The following is a 20,808-nucleotide window of genomic DNA, read 5'->3' on the forward strand; positions in this document are numbered from 1 at the left end:
CTCAGCGTAATTATTTTGAGATTCATCTGTTGTAGCATATATTAATCATCCATTCCTTTTTATTACTGAATAGTATTCCGTTGTGTAGATGAACCACAATTAGTTTACCCATTCAGCTGATGGACATCTGGGTTGTTTCCAAATAAAGCTGCTATGAACATTCATTTACAAGTCTTTAGTGAACATATGCTTTAATTTCTCTTGGGCAAATACCTAGGAATGGAATGGATGAGTCATATGGTACTTGCATGTTTAACTAACTAGCATCTTTTGTTAGTAGTAATTATCTCTTAGGATAAAACATAAACGCATTATCATGATAGAAATAGTAGTAATTATTATTAAATGATTTTAACTGGCTCATTGGACATTGCACTGGTTTCCTGATCAAAGACGAAGTGGGGGAGGAGTGGAAGTGAGAAGGGGGACAGAGACCTCCTTTCTGCCCCACTTTTAGGTATTCAGCAGAGTTAGCAAGGGGGATGACCTGTGCATACTTTCTACAATGCCTGCTCCCCACACTGGGGCTGTACCCCCACTTCTGTTCATGGTACCTCTAGACTCCTCATTTTCCTCAGAACAGACACAGGTCCTTCTGGTCTCTGATTGGAGCATCCTTCTTGGGTTCAACCTCCTTTCTCTTTACAGTACTTTGTGATGAGGTGACCTAGTCCTCCTCTGCCAATCACATCATCCCCTTCACCTTGTCTACACTCCCTAGGCTTCCTAGGATGAAGAGTGGTGGTGGAGGGCTTAGGTAAGGAACTCCATGAAGGCAGCCTTGCTTCTCGCTTCTCATTTGGCATGAGGAGACCATTAACAAAGAAATGTTGAACAAATGAATTTACATAATAAGAGAAAAACTAAGCATCATCAGCAGGCAGAGGAGGGAGTGATCAAACCTGCCTGCCTTGGGCAGTTGGAGAAGTCTTCCTGAAGCATATGGCACTCTGTGAGAAAGCAGTATAAGATACAATATAAAACCTTCTATTGTGTGGCTCAGAGGATGGCAGCAGAGGGAGGGAACTGCATTTCTTGTTCCAGAAACTCTCTATATACCATAACATCTCGTGGTTACAGTAAACATGTGGGCTGGATTATCATCTCCACTTTTTGGATGAGGTAATGAGACTCAGAGAGTTTGGGAAGTCTGCCCAAGGTCCCAGCGAATAGGAAGAGAGCTGAAGGAGTGCACACCCTCTTTGAAGGACTGGGATAGGCCTTGACATGATGAGGATGAGAAAAAGGATGAGATCATTTTTGTCCCCTGAGTGGTGTGAGGCACTTCTTCTTTATCCATTGGTCCTAGAAACATGAGCCCCTGTGCTCTGCAGAGGAATGTACTGAAATGGCCTGAACCTCCTTTTCTGCTCTTCTTGGGAGCACATTCTGTGCCAAGATGGGGCTGGGACGATTCCCTCTGTCCACTGAAGCTGTCCAAGGATGTCCAGCTCATACATGGCTTACACTGGGGCCCTGGACCCCAGCATCTTGGTTATTTAGGAGCCAAAAAAAAGACAGAGAATGGTATTGTTCCTGTGCCAGTCTTTATTTTTTTCTTATCTTCTTGTCTCACTACACTGATCCTAGAGACAACCTTCTGATGTATCTGATAAGGTCTTTTTTTTTTTTTTTTTGAGTTCTGTGAACTGTTTTTTGTTTGTTTCTTTGTTTGGGAACTGCAGTCCTATCCAGAAGGTCTTTGGTTCCTGGCTTCACATTCTGTCCTTATGGGCAGGACAATGGATGTGGTCTGTGTGTCTTTCAGTACAGCTTGACAAGGAGCTCTTCCTAGGCAGTGTCTTACATGGTATTGGGCTGGCTGCTGGAGCAGGGCCTTGCCCTTGAGAAGCCCATCTGCATGGTCCAGTGCTGAGCATGGTACCTGGCACAGCTGGCAGGCACTCAGCAGGTACAGGAATGAAGAGTCTTGCAGGCTGGCATGCACACTGCCACCAGCACAGGCCTGGGAGCTGTCTCCCATGCTGTCTCCGCTAGCTTACCTAAGGGCACAGATTCCCCAGCTTTCTCAGCTCACCATACCTTTGGGTCTTGATAAATATTTTACAGTATCTCTAGGTGGAAAAAAAAATATCCAACAGTGGTCTTACTAAATAGATTGATTTTTGGGGTGGCTGGGTGGCTCAGTTGATGAAGTGTCTGCCTTCAGCTCAGGTCATGATCTTGGGGTCCTGGGATCGAGCCCCAGTCAGGCTCTCTGCTCAGTGGGGAGCCTGCTTCTCCCTCTCCCTTTGTGCTCATTCTTTCTCAAATAAATAAGTAAAATCTTTAAAAATAAAAAAATAGACTGATTCTCAACATTTCATAAGGATTTATATCCTAACAGCTTGGTACCCAGAGGGTACTGAAGGATGTCTCCAACCATGGAATCCCATAGGACACTGCCATACTCATGTCTTGTTTCATATTGATTTTCACACTGTACTTGCCTTTTATCATAGCAAACCTGAAACCCAAGGGTCACAAAGATGTGGCATCATGGAAAGAATGCAGTGACCTAATGTGGAAACTGAACCACCTGGAGCTAGCTCTTTGTGTGGTGTCTGATGGATCAGATTTCCCTTGAAAATCTCAACGATCCAGTGGCTTCTCTGAGTTTGCTGCGGCTCCCCATGCTGCCTAAACTCACAGTTTGAGAATGATGGGCCTCCTTCCGCTCACTTCAGTGTTTGTCTGGTGCTGACAGGGTCCTCTGTTTTAGGGATAGAGCCCTGCAGAAAGCGCTTGCAAGGGTCTCCTAGTCTAGGGCGAGAGCAATCGCAATATAATCCAGCCTTGGCCACGCTGGAGGTCAGGGCAGGTGTTATGCATGACATATGAAGAGCTCATTGCATCAAAGAGAGTGTGTGGTGGGATAAAGCAGGTGCAAGGTATGCTGCTAGCATATATTCTAATCTAACCTGAGGACAGAGGATGCTTTGGGTGGAGGCGACATGGGAGCTTGTTCTCAAAGTGTGAGCTCGAGGAGGAGAGGAGACCGCATTCAGGGATGAAGGTGCTGTCATGCCTCAGCACCCACTACGGGGCCAAGCCACCCAGGAGGAGCCAGGGGAGGCTTGCAGCTGGGTGGAACCTGCATTTTGGAGCCTCGGCTGCCTTCTGAAAAGGGAGGGAGTCAGTCAGGCTTTTGGACTGAAGGGCTGCATCAGTGTCTTCTTCCCCAGAACCTGCTGGCGGTGCAGCCCCAAATCTTTCCTGAGATAACCTTTCTTCTCTTTCTTCATTTTTATTTAAACAAAAATGAAACATATTTTGCCAGTGCTGTAAACTGTGTTTTCTAGGAGGTTTATTTGCATCTCCCAGCCTCCAGTCTTGGGTCCATTGCAGGTGCCTTTTCCTCTCAGATTGGGGCACGACCTGCCTTGTCCTGCAGAACAGTGAGTTGACAAATACCATCTGATGTTCCTCCCAGGCACCCCCATTCCTTTGATGTTTGTACTTTGGGAGTTTCCTTCACTGATTTTATCTCATGTGTTTATGATTTTAGTGCCAACCTTTCTTGGTCCCCAGAAAGTTTACATGGTGTCTATTAGTGAAGAAAGTGCTTTTCTGCAATTCTATTCGAAGGCTACTTAAAGAATTAATGAAAGACTCCTATCATTTGCCCAAGTCTGGTTGGGGGAACTGGTTCTGTAGGAAGGGATTGGCATCGATTGATCCTTTGACAACAGAGCTGTCTAAACTGACCTTTCTATTTCGGTATTATCAGATACTATCTATTACAAATATTGCAGTGGCCTGAAAGGGAGGAAGAGGGGTAGGAAGGGCGCATTTGGACTTCTGAGCAAGCCACGTGCAGCTCTGGGCAGAGACTGGGTTGATCTATCTCTACTCTTAAGCCCTCCCTGGTGTGGAGTGGTAAAGACATCCTACATGCCTGAAGCTTGGGCTTCTGTATGATGGTGTTAGGAGAAGGTAGGCAGGTAAATGGCAAATACTCCGCCTGCATACGAGGCAGTGTGGCCAGCTCTGTTAAATGATATCAAGAGACAAAGAGGCAAACCCATTCCTTTCTCAGGGTGCCAACCTCATCTGGCCCAGCCTTCTTGAGAATCAGGTAAGGCACCAGAGCCTAGCTTTCTTCCATTTTGGGATCTGTCCCTACATCTTGCAGGAGCCCAGAGCCCTCACATATAATCTTGTGTTCTCCAGCATCCCCTTGCATCATCCTGCATCCTCATGAAGCTCCAGTGTGCCCCAGCCATATTCTGAGGCTGCTCATTTACACACTACTTGTAAATCCCACATCCTTCCTCATGCTTCTTTTTCAAGATCAACTGCCCCGACAACCTCTGTTGGACAGTAGTCTGATGACTGGCCTATTGAAGTAGCACTGCCTCTTTACCCCTGGAGTATGCTGGCACTTCATCAATGCTGACCCACGGAGGACAAGAAGGAAAGAACCAGGGCCAGGCCCAGACACCCTTGGCTCTGACTTACTAACAAATGACAGAGGAAGACCTGGGCTCTACAGGGCCAGTGTTACCATCCGAATAAGTCTTAGTGTGGGTGAGGATGACGTTGAATTCCAGTCTCAGCGCTCCACCTGGCATGAGGCAGCCCATTACCCTGTCCATAACGTGCTATCTCCCACAGTCTACATCATTTGCTCTGCAGCCAGAGACATCAACTTCAAACCAAGATCTCACTGTGCCACTGTTTTGTTTAAATCCCTTCAGTCACCCCAGTTGCATTAAGAATAAAGTCAAAGCTCCTTAACCTGCATCTATTGTCCTTTATAATCCAGCCCCCATTAACATTTGACCCTGTGGTTGTTAGTTGTTCCCACACGAAACACCATGATAGCTATTATTCTTGTTCTTGGTGATGCTATTTCCTCTGCCTAGGATGGCCATTCCTTCCTGCCTCCCACCCAAGTAGCCTGCTAATTCCTATTCATCTCTTCAGACTCATCACACCAGGCCCCCCCATCTCCAGGAAGCCCTCCTAGGGTTCTGCTAATTGGTTGGAGCACCTTCTTTGTGCTTGCATAGCACTGTGCTATCTATTGGAGCATGCACCACAGTACAGTCTTATGGTTTGTATATTAATTTGTCTCCTTCACTAGGACATGAGATAATTGAAGTCAACCATTGTGAACCTCATAAGTATATATGTATTTGTTGATGGACTGAATGAATGAAGGAAAGGTGCTTAGAAGCAGGCCTGTGGCTGAATCATTTTTGGGTCCATTTGTGTGAAGTGGCATGCCCTAAGCCAGAGGCTGGGGGATTAAGGAGAAGGGTCACTACTAGTAAGAGTGAGGCAATGGTCAGCACCTCATCCTGCAGCAAGATCCTAGGCTTTCACCATTGGGAAGCCAAAGTATAAATCAGGAGAGGAAAATGTGCAGGGGGATAGATGTGTGTCAGCGTGTTGAAGGTGGAAGAAGCCTGCAGCTCATAAGACTCTGCCTAAAAAATTGCCACATCCGTGGTAAAAGACCTTGGTGGGGCTGGCCCTCATACAGGTGTTCCTGAACACTTGCGTTGGATCCTAGAAGAAGTCAGGGACTGACTTGGAAGCCACAGGAATGGTGAATGAATGGGATGCATTTCAGGAGCAATGGAATAGAGCTACTTTTGAGGTATCTTGTGAGTAGAAGGCCTCCTGCCATTTCTTTGCCTTCTTCCACCATTGGTCCAACAATAACCTGCAAGATGGCCATGTCTTTTAAATTGTGCTCCTTAGGATGTGATTAATTCAGTTGTCTATGCCTCCATCTGACCTGGGCATTGAGGTCAGATAAGTTGCTAGCAGTAGGCACTAGCATCTTCCAACCTCAACACCAGGCTTCCCAGGATAAAGGTCATGGCAGCCATCCATGTCTGCCCTTCAGGAACAGGCCAAGGGAATTTGGCACATGGGACTCAAGGTGGCTACAGGAAAAAAAAAAAAATCCCATATGTTTCCTGGGAGCCTAAACTGTATTTTCTCTGTACGATTTTGTCAGCAAGACTATGGGTGCCTTTCTGTCTTCTCTCTTGCTTTAGGAAGGGCTGTTTTATTATCAAAAGTGGTTGCCAATTTATTTTTTTCATGAGAAATGAGAACTCCTGGTTTCCTAAGAATAAAATACTCCCAATTGTTTTGGATATTTAGAAGTTATGGCAAATGGCTATTTAAAAATGATGACGCAGCCCCATGTTTTTACACATCTCCACTCATGTGGAGATTTACTCATGACAATATGCATGCAGCAACAGGCCATAACTCTGGTTTGTTGTGAAGATAAAATAAGAGTGTATATATAAAAAAAAATATATATATATATACACACACACACACACATATATATATAAAATGCGTGTATGTCTCTCTCTATATAAAATGTATATATATGTATATATATAAAATACACACACATTAAGACACACATAATATTACCTGTGTAGCAGCAAGCAGATATTTGACATAATAAAAATACCTAATAATTGGTTATTTGGTTTAGAATAGGTTCACAACCCCAAATGGGCTTCTCAGTTGAATGTCAGTTATGATTTTTTGAACATGTGAAGCCCTTAGAGAATTTAATTTAGCACATGGGAGCCACAGGGACTGAGCCCCTTGGAACTATGGAATGCCATATAATAGAATTCTAGGGATAATTGTATATTAGTCTTCAGACCTGTTCTCTTTTATAATCCCTTTTGTGTGTTTTAAGTTTCAAGAACTACACAAGATTGAAGACTCTTGGCATAAACATTATGACCCTCATGACCACCATCTTCCAAGAACTCCCATAACTAATTTCTTTTCTCTTAAGAGGAAGACAGAAGGCAACTTTTTTACAATTTTGTGCGCTAGTTAGTTTGGATCTTGAAGTATTCCAGAAACTCAGTATGTAGAATATATTGCCGCATAAAATAAGGGGAAAATGTAAAAAGAAATTAAATATATTTTAAGAAACTCAAATGAAAAATTATTGACATTTTAATTCAAATTCATGTTGGTAAGTCTGTTCTCCAGCAGCAGCAAAAGACATAAACTCTTTTAATTTGTTCATAACTTTGAGCTATAAAAGACATCATTATTAACATTTTTTTCTCATATGGTAGCATAGCCTTCAAGTTTAAGAGCTTGGAAAAGTAAAGAGAACATGCAGAGTATTAATAACATGATGAAATTGTGTAGGGCTTTGTATATAATGCTTTTTACTCCTCTGGACATATTCACATGCATTCTCTCATTTGAGGCCCCCAGCCTGCCTGTGAGATAGGCAGGGAGATTTTGTTATTCCCATTCATTGGAGCTGCATACTAAGGCATGGAGAGTTGAGTGACTTGCTAAGGTCACTTAATTAGTAAAGGACAGGGCTGCCGACAAAAGCAAGGCCAGTTGCTGCCAAGTGTAGTCCATTCTGCTATCTGATGGCTCTTACTCCTTCCACTCTTACTGCTCTGCCCTAGGTCAATTATTAATTCTTGGGATACTTCCATCCTCCTAGGTGAGCTCTCACTCCAATCTACATCATCTCAATTATTTTCTTGTCCTATAGTAATCCTCAAGTGCCTCCTGTGAACACAGCCACATGACTCTCGCTAGAGCATAACCACAGTCATGTCTCTGCCATTTGGAGGATCTTTAGGAGCTTCCTTCCCATTGCCAACCACATAAATCGTCACTTCCTTCCCACATCTACCTGTCTTCCTACCCTGCCTCCACCAACTCGCTGGGCATCCTCAAAGCCCCAGCCCAACTGAGTGACTTTCTTCACTTTGGTCCTGCCTCCCTGCTTTGCTCATGCCATAAGCTCCACCTGTAACAGCTCACATCACCATGCCATGAATCTGTGCCTCTGAGCCCCTTTCAGATGAGACTTTCCCAAAGATACTAATATCCTCTTGCCCCAAATTCAAGGGATTGAATTTGGGAGGGATCTATCCTCTCTTGAACTCGATGGCCCTTTGGACCCACACCATGACATCGATTAACTCTGTCCTGTGACACTGTAGACTAGACTTGTTCCTCTTATTAGAGTCTGTTAATGACTTGAAGGCAGGGACCTATGGATAGAGTGACATAAAGGTTGGGACACTAGCTTTGGAACCAGACCCATATAGGGTCAAGGCACACTGTTTCCCTTACCACCAGCCATGGGAACTTTAGCCAATCATTATACCATTGCTGAAATCACCTCTGAGACTTAAAAATATGAGATGTACACCCCCTCTCAGAGATTTTGCTGTAATTTGGGCTGGGCTATGGTCTTGGGCATTAGAATTTTTAGAAGCTTCTTGGTTGATTCTGATGAACAACACATTTTGAGAGTCACTAATTTAATCTGCTTGAGTAGGTAGGCTGGAACATACTCTCAGATAAAACACCTCTCTCCCAGAATTCCTGGCACCATATGAGAGGGAGTGCATAAAGTATCTATTCTCCATATGCTGCCCATAAATGGGGGTTATTATAAGTATGATTCAATGTTGTAGCCTCCACGACACCTAACACAAGGCCCAAACATATTAAGTACTTCAAGCCTCGTTCTCAAATATGAAACATAAGAAAAGTGTGTGCTTTTGTGACAGAAATGTGACCTGTCAACTCTGTTGACCATTTTGGTGACAGTGGTTGCCGCACTGGTCTATAAACCACTTTGTGTTGTTCATCCTGAATATGGCTGCAGTCAGCCATGGCAGGCCCCTGCCTCCATGGGCATGTGCAGGATGTCTACCTGAGGCTGCCTCTTGCAGCCCCACCTGGGAGGAGCTGACTAGGTGCTGACACTGTTGTTTTCAAAGGGGATCTATGGCCTCTTTCTTCACCAAGTCGTGAGGGGGCCAGTGGCTGCGAGAGGACACACATTTTAGAAATAGCTGTGGAACATAATGATGAATTCAGCTAAAGGAATGATGATGAGACCCATTGTCCACCTGCCCTTTGCCTGCATCAGATGTTCTGCACAACATTATGGGGAGGGGGTTGATGGTATTGTGAAAACTTGAGTAGGCAACGCTGCCTTTAATGATGGATTTTTGCCTGGAGGAAATCAATCAAAGGGAACAATAAGGTTTAGAATTATCAGGCTCTCTTCTTGGTATTCATTTGTTTTTCTCAGGACCAAATAGCTATTAGTAGTCCTTTCTGAGGCCAGAGAAAAGAAATGACCACTGAAGATTTGGGATCTTACTCCTGTTAAGTGAAATGCTTATGGGATAAATAGTACCTCTGATTATGAAGGGTATTGAAGAGCTTCAGTGCTCTGCAGGACTGAAAAGAAATGGGAGGGGAGGCCTCATAAAAGAGTAGTCAATTATTTTAAAGATGAGTTGGCATCTTTTAATTCCTCTCTGGATAATGAAATATCTATTTGAGCCTGAGGCTGTTGTATCATTTCTGGTATATCCAACAAAATTTATTCAACAATCATTTATTGAGCACTTCTCTATGCCAGGCCCTGGGAGAGGGGCTAGAGAGACACAGAGCAATTGAGCCACAGTCACTGTCCCTGGAAAGGTCTATGTCTGCTAGAGAGAGGTGGAGGGTAGAGAGCAGCATAGACTTCCTGGAGGGGGTGTGGTTAGGTCCGGCTTGAAGGAAGCGGAGGGGTTACTCAGGAGGGAAGAGTTGTGAAGCAGGGTAAGGGGTCTAAGTCCTCATGAGCTGGGCTTACCCAGAGATGCAGCACTGCCTTCCTGATAAGGTGCCCTGGATTCTCAGCTCACACATGGTTGCAGAATGCAGACCAGGCTCATGCCAAGGCTAGGACTGGACATGACAAAGCCCCCTTAGTCAGCAGGCAGTGGAATCAGGAGCACAGGAGACATAGACTGTAGCCCTAGCTCTGCCCCATGCCTGTGTATGACATCAGCCACTGAGGCCCACTGGGCTCCAGTGCAGCCTCTGATAGTCTCTGAATCCCTCTGATAGCCTCTGACCATAGGTTAGGTGCTGAAGAGGGTCAGGGAGGCCATATCTACAGAGGCTTCCTGGAGGAAGGGGCTTGATGGGGCCCTGGGGCACAATTTGTGGGGGCCCCTCTTTATTCTTTCAGGCCTCCTAAGAGCATTTCATTGGTCTGCCCTTCCCCTAGGCTGCAGGCAGGGGCTGCTTGCCAAAGGAAGTAATGGTGTTATTATGAGCATCTCTCTGAGGAGATGAATTCTTTCTAAGTTCTATGTCCAGAGGATAAGAAAAAGCATGGGCTGTGGATCCCCACAGCAGGCTGCTCATTAAGCTCTGTTGCTGCTGACAGCACCACCACCACCACCAGCTCCTTCTCAGGGTCTTGCTTTCTCATCAGTAAAATGAGGGTGATGTCTATTACTTGAACGCTTGTGAGGATTCCCTGAGATCCTCTATGAAAGTTCGCAGCAGATGCCACAGTCCGTAGCCAGCACTCAGTAAATCATGGTCACTTCTCACAGTGAGGGGGATGCATGAGGCGGAATGTAGGGTGCAGCGCTGGTGGCACGTGGCACTGCCTCAGTCCAGGACCAAGAGTGTGAGGATTGGAGAACCGTTGCTTTCTCCTACCTTGGCCCACAGTTGGCCCTCAGCAGTGTTTGTTGAATGAATGACTGGGTGGGTGGATGAACGAATGAATGAAAAAAACAGAACTGCCACTCTATTATTTTTAGCTAGGAATTTTGTCTGTGCATCTGTCTTTATTGTTAGAAATTAATTGCTCCTTTAGTCTACCTTGAAAGTAAAAAGGATTCCTGTGAAGTTTTACATACGCGTGACCTGTCTGGAGTCCGGTTCTCAGTGAGGCTGGTAGGAGAGGGAACCTGCACTTGTTCAGCACTCACTGTGAGCTGGGCGCTAAGTACTTTACTGATGTACATGAGGGGCAAGGTGTTGATGCCAGGGGCCCATGACCCACGGGGCTGTAGCCCTGAGGTAGCCCCTGGCAGGGTGTGGTCTGCCAGGAGCCATCCCCACGCCTTGGCTAAGTTTTTTTCATCATTGAAGGGCCACATCTCTCTGACTGGCTTGGAAAGAAGTATGTGGCCAAGCAGAGTTCCAGCTACAGCCTCATTAGTATAGTTGGCTCAGATTAGTGACCTGGACTTAGAAACTCAGCTGAGGACTGGAGGATCATCTCAGATGATAGCTTCAAGAGGTGGGAGGTTGGTGGTGGGGGGTGTCTTTCTGACCTAAAGGTATGACATTGGGAGAACTAGAGTGGGAGGGGCAGGATTTATCCTCAGGAACAAGGGGCTGTCAGCTGGTCTGAAACACCTGAGGTTGGGCTATGCGGCAGAGGGAAGCTGGGAACTTGGGGCCTGAATATGTCTGGCATTTTCAGGAGGCTGATGTGGCCTGTTCTTACAGGTTTCTGGGAAAGGATGGGGACTGTGGTTATGTCATGAGGAAGAGCTTAGCATGGAATTTGTGAATTCTGGTGCTGAGATTGGGGTAGAAGCCACTGAATGATTCATTACACCCCTGTCTTTGTTGTTCCTGTCCCAAATGGCTGGTTTTGTAGATCTTTCCAAGCCCAGGGTACTGTAAGCCTGAGAGAAAGCAATTTGATGTAAATGTTCTGGAGGAACCTTGCTATGACAGGGTGAAGCTGCAGGTGTGGGGCCTCAGGGTGAGACCACCTGTTCGGTGAGAACCAGTTTGGGAATGGGAGCCATGGGGCAAGTACTAAAATCTCTGGTGCTTGGACTCAACCAAGACACCCTAGGCTGTGAGACTCTCTCCCTGCAGTTCGGCCCATGTCTAGATGGGGGCCCATCTATGTTGTTAGCTCTCCTACTCCGGGGAGAGTGATATCCCAGGCCGATTACCCTGCTCCTTCTGCTTTCCCAGAGGCCACTGTGTGATCTCCCCAGAGTCCTGCAAAGGGAAGGTAGGGTGTTCCTGGAGGAGTAGCAATATCCCTTAGGGAGCTGCATTGGCCGAATTTACATTTGTGCTAAATGTGTTACAGCCTATGTTGCACTGAGTAAATTGAAATTGGGCAGGAAGGTTTTTAACCAATTTATCCATCCAAGTAAACCCGTTAAGAGGTAGAAATGAGCTCTTATGGGGATAATAGCCATAGGAAAACAAAGTACAATAATACTCTTCTCTTTCCAAATTATGTATAAAATCAATTGCCGGTTCCCTGCTAACGAGCCTAATGTCTTGTGCTATAGTGTATTTCGGGAAACCAGGCCTGAGTGGTGTTGTCATGCTGGCAGCCCTCTGGCCCATACAGAGGTCTCAGATATTTGTCTTAGAGAGATGAGCTGAGGGGGTGGAGTGTGCCGTTGCATAGGTTCAGCTGGGTGGTAATGGTATGGCCTAAGAGTGGGGCCTTAAGGAGAAGTTAGGGTGCTCCTTTCCTTGAGCATTGGCAGGGCACAGCTCATGCTTTATCTCATTTAATCCCTAGGACACTGTTACACTGCAGAGTTGGAAGCTGAAGCTCTGAGTGAGCTTCCTGAAATGCCTCTCGGTGAGAGAGAGCTCAGAGTGGTATCCTCATCTCTGGGTCTAGCTGTGAGAGCTGTAGCTTCCTAGATTCTTAATTGAAGATTGGGGTGGAGGGAGCTGGAACAGCCTCAAGAACTAGAGCAGGAGGGACAGGAGCAGGAGGAAGGCTGAGGGAGTCTCTGTTAGGCAGTACCTTAGCCAAAGGGGAGACTCAGCCCAGTGAGGTCCCTCAGGTGCTGGGATAGGGCTGCAGGAAGGCTGCTGGGTTTGTGCTTGGCTGTGCCCTCCTTCAAGGCAAACACTGTCTGTCATGGCCCACTGGCTCCTGAGAGCATGGAGTAGCTGCTTGTTGAATGTGAATGAATGAATGAATGAATGAATCATATTGTTGTCCCTAGCATTAATTAGGACCATGGATAGAGGGCATTCAACTTAATCAGGATTAAGGGACTAAAGGGAGCCTGATAAAAATAAGCCTTAGAAGATCTTGATTGTAAGAAAGGACCTGTGGTATCTGACTCTTAGACACATGTGCTGAGGAGGGAAAGCCACAGGCTCCTGGAAACAATTTCATGAAGGAGGCGAGTCCTGTTCATACGTGTGTCCCAGCATCCAGGCCAGGCTGCCCCACAGGCTCAGTGTGTATGTGTCCAGTGAATAGATGAATGAATGGGCCATTTCTCCATCACCTTTCTACACAGAATGCATCCTCAGATGGATTAGAATGGCCCCAGCGTCATGTGTGTGCACCCTTCTCCTTGGCCTCTAGGGCTCTGGCTCAATCACAGTCATCACAACAGCAGCTACAGCACAGGAGCTGCCCTATTGAGTGCTTAGTGCGTGTCAGGTGCTTGCCAGGGGCTTCCATGACAGGAGGCAGGTACTGGGAGGCAGAGACTGAGGTTTAAGGGTAGCACTGACTTGACTTTTCTGTGGCGGGAGTTCCAGTGAAAAGGCTGAAGAATACAACTAACCAAATTACTATGACCCCTGTGTGTAAATCGCTGATGCCTCAGAGGCTACCCAAGACTACCACCAAATACTTCTGCAGAACAGCCATAGCCAGCCAAACACCCTGGAAACTTCGGAAAGAGCCTATTCTGCTACCCTAGGGTAAGCAGTCTCTTGTGCGACTGTACCCTTGGCTCCTGGCCCCTGGTCCCCTTGTCTGGGGCCACCCAGGGATTAAGGCTCAGTTAAGATGGGCAGAGCTATCTACTTTTGCCACAAGTCTGAGTATTAAGATGAAAATTACTAGCATCTGCTACTTTTTTTTTTAAGATTTATTTTTTTATTCATGAGAGACACACAAAGAGAGAGAGAGGCAGAGACACAGGCAGAGGGAGAAGCAGGCTCCATGCAGAGAGCCTGATGTGGGACTCGATCCCGGATCTCCAGGATCAGGCCCTGGGCTGAAGGCGGTGCTAAACCGCCGAGCCACCTGGGCTGCCCTGCATCTGCCACTTTAAGGGAGCGGCTGCTGTGCTTCAGGCCCTGTGACAGGTGCTGCACATGTGGACTCTCACAGAATCCTTAACACAATGCAGGGAATACGTACTGCTCTCCTTGGTGTGCAGGTGAAGGAAACTGAGGCTCAGAGGGCTTAAATAACTTGTCCAAGGCCGCTCGGCCAATAATGATAGAGCCAGGTTTCAAATTTCAAATGGAGTCTGCTTGAGCCTGAAGTCCTACCTTTTCCACCTACCCCCACCCCAGTGTGCCGAGCACAGTGATGTGATGCTGGCTCAGAAGATAGAACAATGGTCCTGGGTCCTGGCTCAGCGTGTAGCCTGTCTTGGACAAGTCATCTTACCTTCCACATCTGTGATAGGTGCTAAATATGGTGAGGGTTGATGCCTCTGGGGGTGTTCATGTAATGCTATGTGTGTATTGATGTGAGCGTATGTATGTGTGTGTGTGCATGCACACACATGTGTACACTGGCAAGCTACAGACCTCCAAACCTCCTCGGCAATCATACTTTCTAGAAGGAAAATATGCAGTCTGCTCCTTTGGAGAGACCTCCACTAATGAAGTGCCCGCCCCCTCCATCTGCTTCCTCTTCCTGCTCCAGCCAGTTGCCATCTGGGCCCGGCCCTGGGATGGACCAGCAGCCACTTGCAAATAAGAATCAGTGGGCAGGAAAAGAGAAAACCTTAAACCTTTCTGGGCCTGCCCGGCAGGCAGCAATAACATTTGATTTGTAGGTGAGAGGGAGTCAGTGTTATTCTGCTATTTTCTCGAATCTTCCTGGCTCCTTATCTGATCTCTCATGCCCACCCTATCTGTTCACTAAAGGCTTGAGCAGTGCCTCACAGCCCCATGGGCAAGCCAACTGATGGTTTGGCAGGATAAGAGACAGATTGACCAGGAAGGGCCACTGAGAATTCCAGTGCATGATGGGGAAGCCTCCAACAAGTGGGGATGATCTTGCCAAGCATCCATGGGCTCTGCCTCCCTAAGATCTCCTGAGTCTTACTAGCCTGCCTCTCTCTTCTCTTGTTCCCTCCATGGTCCCAGACTGTTTTTGAGAAAAGTGACAGCACTGACTATGAACAATGTCAACTAGTGTGGATTTTAATACCTTTTCCCCTCACCTGAGTCTCCGTGGACCCTGATAGATTAAGTATTCCGGTGTCAGGATTACTGGGTTTCTGCTGACATCATTCTGATTCACGTGCTTTGCAAAATTTGAGGCTCTTCCCTTATATTGACATTTTACCAGGTCTGTTTGGCCTGCAGGGTAGGAGCAATGCCCCAGACCAAGCAATATGGGCACTGCAGAAAAGCCACTGCAGCCATGGAACAGACCTGCTGGTGCTTCTGTATACTGGCCCAGGCAGAGGTCAATCACATTATTTTTTATCCTTCCCCTGCTGAGGAAAATAGAGCTTTGGAATTGAGGTTATTTACCCATGTTCTCTGCTCAGCATGTTCTTAATATTTCTCTTGCTGGCCTATTTCTGCGACACGTGGTGACAGGGGAAGGCATTTAGGTATTTCTCATTTTGGCAGTAAGAGGGGGCCAGTTCTGAGGAAGGTCCCCCCAAACAGTGGCGTCAGCTTCTAGGGAATGCTTTGTTGAGTTCAAACACCAGAGAAAAGGCTTGTGCAAGGTAGGGAGGACCAAAAGGGACATTTTGTCTTAGCAGAACTAGGAAGCAGAGAATAGCAAAAGATCCTTTGAACTCATCTGTTCAATAGTTCAAAAACACTTGAGTTCAACAAAAGCAAGTACCTGCTGTCGTCAGGCGCTACACTAGGCCTTTCTTAACCTTGCTCGTTCTGTAACTCTTTTTACATGGAATAGTTCTAAATTTGTTTTTGAAATATTGCTCTGGGGATAATAGTTCCTTTCTGCCTAAAAACTCTCTGATAGTGCACGGGGCATAGAGATAGGTTAGAATGACTATATAAACTTGAAGTTTATAGGTTTAGATTCTGTTCCGTTACTTATATTGTTTCTGCACAACGCACAGAGAACAAGACAGACAGAAATCAAGATGGTTATTAAATTTTGAAAACACAAAACACTGTAAAGAGGAAGGTGACTAAGGCATTTGTGTGACTTAGATGTGAGTGACATTTACATAATCATAGCCATGTCAACACTGAATGGGCTAACTATTGAAAGGACTGGGGGTGGTGTATGGGTGTGTGTGTGTGCGTGTGTATTTATGCGTGAGTGTGTGTATGCATGCCTGTGTGAAGGTGTGTGTTTATGTGTGCATGTACATGTATGTGTACATAGGCGTGTGTGTGTATGTGTGCTTAGATGTATGGAGGGGAGAGAGAACAAGAGCTAAATCCTCGTCTTCCCAAGTGAAAAGTCAATAGATAATGCTGGAGGTGAAAAATGAGGTAGCAGCACAAACCTGTTTATTTAGAGATACAGAGGTAAATAATTAAAGAACCATCTAATACAGTTAAAAGCAGTTGCCTCTGGGAAGTGGGAAATGGGGCACAGGGAGGATTCAGGATAGCTGCTATTTTTTGTAACAAGCCCTGTAGAACTATTTGATTCTTCTAACTATGTGTATGTAGAACTTTGATAAAAAGTAGTCACAAATTTTAAGGAAAGGATAATATTAAAAAGTGGATATGTGATACCAAGTGGATCCCTCTGCTAGGGATGTCTATGCCCGCTTTGGAGGATGTCTATGCCCGCTTTGGAGGCCTACCCTCCAGAGCTGTGAGTGCTTGACCTCTGACTCTGAGGCCCAAGCAACAGTGGCCTCTGATCTGCGACAAATGACCAAGGCTGCAGGCCAGTCTGCGCTGACTGCTGGACTCCTGTGTCCTCTGTGAGGGGCTTAGTAGCAGTGATTCCTGCCCAGCACAGCAGAGCCCCTGAGATTTGTCACCAGTTCACTGAGGGTGTCCAGGGTGGATATGGGACAGTCCTATTGTCATTTGCCCTTTACATTTCCTTGCTCATGAAACTTAAAATAACTTTAGTCCATTTCTTTCTCAGCATGCAAGTAGCTGAGATGACATTCCTGTAGAGAGCTCCAGAGGAGGCTTCGTGCTTGCTTCTGTGAGGAATACCTTTCTAATTTTTTTTAAATCAAGAGGACCTATTTGCTCTGCTTTCTACTGCATCGCCATCACTGCTATCATCATTGTCATCATTGGCTAGTATTTATTTCCCAAACTGATCTCTTGGCTTCTCCCTCTCCAGCTCATCCTTCCTCTTCCCCACTGACCCCCATTTCAGTTAGGGGCACTTCCATTCCCCCACTTGTTCGATCCATCTTATAGTCATCTTTGACTCTTGTCGGTTTTTCTCACTCCAGTTCTCATCCACCAGGAAATCCTGTGAATTCTGCTTTGAAAATGCACCCATTGGTGGGAAGCTGAGCCGGTGTAGTCACTGTGGAGAACAGTACCGTGGTTCCTCATAACGCTAAAAATGGAACTACCCAATGATCCAGCAATTGCAGTGCTGGATTTTTACCCGAAGATGATAAAAATACACAGAGAACACACTGACCGTCATGGAGGGAAATGAGTGGGGGGGTGGGGGGAGGTGGGCTAGATGGGGGATGGGCATTAAGGAGGGCACTGTTGTCATGAGCACTGGGTGTTGTATGTAAGTGATAAATCACTGAATTCTATTCCTGAAACTGATACTGAACTGTATGTCAACTAACTAGAATTTAAGTGAAAAAAAAAATGAAAATGTATCCATAGTCTGTCCATTTCTCTCCCCAGACAGTCCCCGTCCTACCCTGGCCACCATTATCTCTCACCTGGTTGACCGTAGTAGGCTCCTGATAGTTTCTCTGCTCCCCCTGGGCTCTACAGTCTAGAAAAGCAAATCTTAAACTCTGATGCCTTCCAGGGGCTCCTGCAGTAGAGTTTAGTCTTCACAATGGCTAGGATGGTTCTACATGATCTGCCCACCTGTCTGGCCTCATTTCCCATCATTGTGACCCCAGCTTCTCTGCTGCAGCCACACTGCCCTTCTTGTACTTCCTTGACCACTGCTCCTGCCGCAGGGCCTTTGTACTTGCTGTTCCCTGCTAGACTCTTCTCCCAGGTAGCCAAATGCCTTGCTCCTTCATTTCATTGAGGTTGCCACTTAAATGTAAGGTCACCAGAAAAGCCTTTTCTGACTATCTTAGGTAAAATGGTTACCTGTCTTCCCCTACGTATCACTGTCTGTCCCCTTCTGCTTTATATTTCTTCTTAGCACTTGACATTTCTACACTATATTATACATGTGTTTGTTTATCTTCCCCTTTAGACTATAATTTCCACAAGAGCATTTGTCATTTTGATCCCCATGTAGCCATAGCCCCAGAACAGTGCCATCACATTTGTAGGCACCTGGGAGATATTGCCAAATGTCCCAGTGAATGAATTCTGCTTCCACGCGCTTCCAGCGACTATACAGAGACACTGGACTTGTGCCTGCATCAGCTTTGTCACGCCCATGGAGGGTTATGTGACCACAGGGAGTGGCCCATACTGACTTCCAGCAGGAATTGTGGAGGTAGCGTACCGCCTGCCTTCTTAGTTCCCTCTTATAACTCTTGCCTGGAAGGCTGGAATGAATGGTGTGTGGCATGGAGGGGGGTGGGGCAGAGAACAGAGCAGTGAATTCCCTGCAGTTAGGAAACTTTTATGTGTGTGTTTGGGCAGATCAAAGCGACCTCTGTCTACGGGTCACCTGTACATATTTGAGTTACTAATGTATCTCAGTGGTATCATCTCTTTCTCTCAGCCTCTTGGAAAATGTCATTCTTTCAACTGACTTTTTGAGAAGATTTGGCACTGTGCATGGGGAGTGATACAGCCTCCACCCCCAGATTGCCCTCTGTGCAAATGTAGCAAAATTTGACAAATATTTTTGAGCATCTGCTGTATTCTTAGCTCTGTACTAGGCAATAGGGATACAGATGGAACATTAGCCCTGGAGTTTAGGCCTCTCCTCGGGGGCAAGGGTGACCCACGGCAAAGAGCATATGTCTTTGTGGGCAGTGGTGCCCTTTGAAAGTATAGGCCTCTTGTGTCGCTTTTGTCATTGCCCATGCTTCAAGATGGCTATGCCAAACTTCCATTACTTGGACTTTCTTCTTCGACAAATGGAATACCAGACATTAATTAAATGTCAATGACTATTCCTGCCAGCTCAATTTTCTGGCTCTATCTAATTAGAATTAAATGGTGAGAGAGGTTAGGCAGACTAAATCAAAGGAACAGAAAGAGTTCAGGCTTCCAAACCGTGTCCCTGCATTGCTAAATCAATTTCAATTAGTTGCGTAAAGCTGTCTGGCTGCCGTGGGAAGCAAGATGGTTGCCTTCTCCAAGATAATCTTTGTTCTTCCCACTAACTGCCTTGATTTGGAGCCACCCCGTGGCTCTGAGAGTACCTGCCTCCCTTGGGCTCATTGTGTATGATACACAAATGCAAAGGTAGGTTTCCAGGGAGAGACTCCCAAGTGGAAGAGGCAATTCTGTCTTTTTCCAAGGCTCCACCATGGCTCCTCCCTCTCCTGCTGGTCAGTATCTACCCTCAGTATTCAAGCATGGCTGGTAGGAGAGTCATCATGATTTGTGCATTCCCTTCCTTCTGTTGGCAGAGCGAGGAAGAGTAGGCCTAAGAGATGAGGAATTTACTAATTCAGCCAATAATAATTTATTTGCTGTTTGGGAGAAGCCAAATGTACTGTGGGCAGTTTTCACAACCAAATTAAGTGTTCATCAGCAAATTAAAATATGCTACGAATTTCTTGTCTCCCTGTTTGTTTCTGGTTAAATTTTTGTTTTTTTTTCCCCAGATATTATCGTACTATTAATGTATTTTTAGATTACAGGTGAACCAATGAACTTATCACATGCTTCAATGGTACTTTAAAGAAGTCTTCCAGTATTTTTAATATGTTTATACTTGTGAGTGATAGTATATCATATTAAAATGCCTTACTTTTTTTTTTTTTTTTTTTTTTTTTTTTAGTTAAAAAGTTCTCATGGGTTTCTAAGTGAATGTAATGCCCTTGGCATTAACATGCTTCTCTGGGGGCTTAATTTTTGGTGATAATTGTTGATAGTTAGAATTGCTGGGTCTTTGACAATGCTTGGAGAGGCTTTTTTGTTTGGTATCTGCAATTTATAAACTTCCATAGATCTATGAAAGCTTGCACCAGGGTAAAGGCTTGCCAACTGTGTCCCACCACTAGGTGGGAGGATTCAGAACCATTCGTGAACAGAGGTCCATTCATAGTTTTGCAGTGTTGCTACTAAAAATCCTTCTGGGAAGTTATTTACATCATGGCTAAAGTCTAAAACCGGCTTTTGTTGCATTCTGAGAAGATGAAATGTGTATACATGAGCACAAGAGGAATCATGAAGGACTCGATAAAAATTAATAGGAACTAGATATAACTAAGTAATATGAAGTTGGTTAATGTTGATATTGGGCAGGTTCCAGATACTGATTCAAAGAAGAATATGTATCTTGATATCTATACACCAGTGGTCCATAATGAACAAAACTCCAAAGCAGTTTTTGATAGTTTAGAAACAAAGCCAACAAAAAAAAAGGCCTTAGAGATTAGCTCTTTCCTATGTAACGTGCGTGTCTAATTGAGTATTTCCCCCCCTAAAACTACTGACTTGGGGTTGGTGTTGGCATGTTTTGTCTGCATGCTTTGGTCGGTGAAACTTGATTATATGCGTGTTACTTACCTTTCATAAGCAGCTACTCACGTGGAAATCTGTTTACAGAGAGTGAACTAGAAAAAAAAAAAGATGGGAAGGATGGTTTTTATCTGATTTAATATAATCTAATTGCATTAAAATCTTAATTAAAAAAGAAATTCTAAGCTGTGGGTCTCATCTGGAGAAATATGCCTGAGAGCACTGCTAAGAGAGAAACTCTTAATTCTTTTCTTAATTCACTATCTTAAC

The 20,808-nt window shown here is 45.4% G+C and overlaps 1 protein-coding gene across 1 annotated transcript in view; it reads left to right on the plus strand.

Moving 5' to 3' along the window:
• The window catches only part of CLSTN2 (calsyntenin 2), a 609,016-nt gene that overhangs the window by 27,437 nt on the left and 560,771 nt on the right, over nucleotides 1-20,808 (plus strand). The window lies entirely within an intron of this gene.

This window comes from Vulpes lagopus, chromosome 19 (genome assembly GCF_018345385.1).
Source record: "Vulpes lagopus strain Blue_001 chromosome 19, ASM1834538v1, whole genome shotgun sequence".
Lineage (NCBI taxonomy): Eukaryota > Metazoa > Chordata > Mammalia > Carnivora > Canidae > Vulpes > Vulpes lagopus.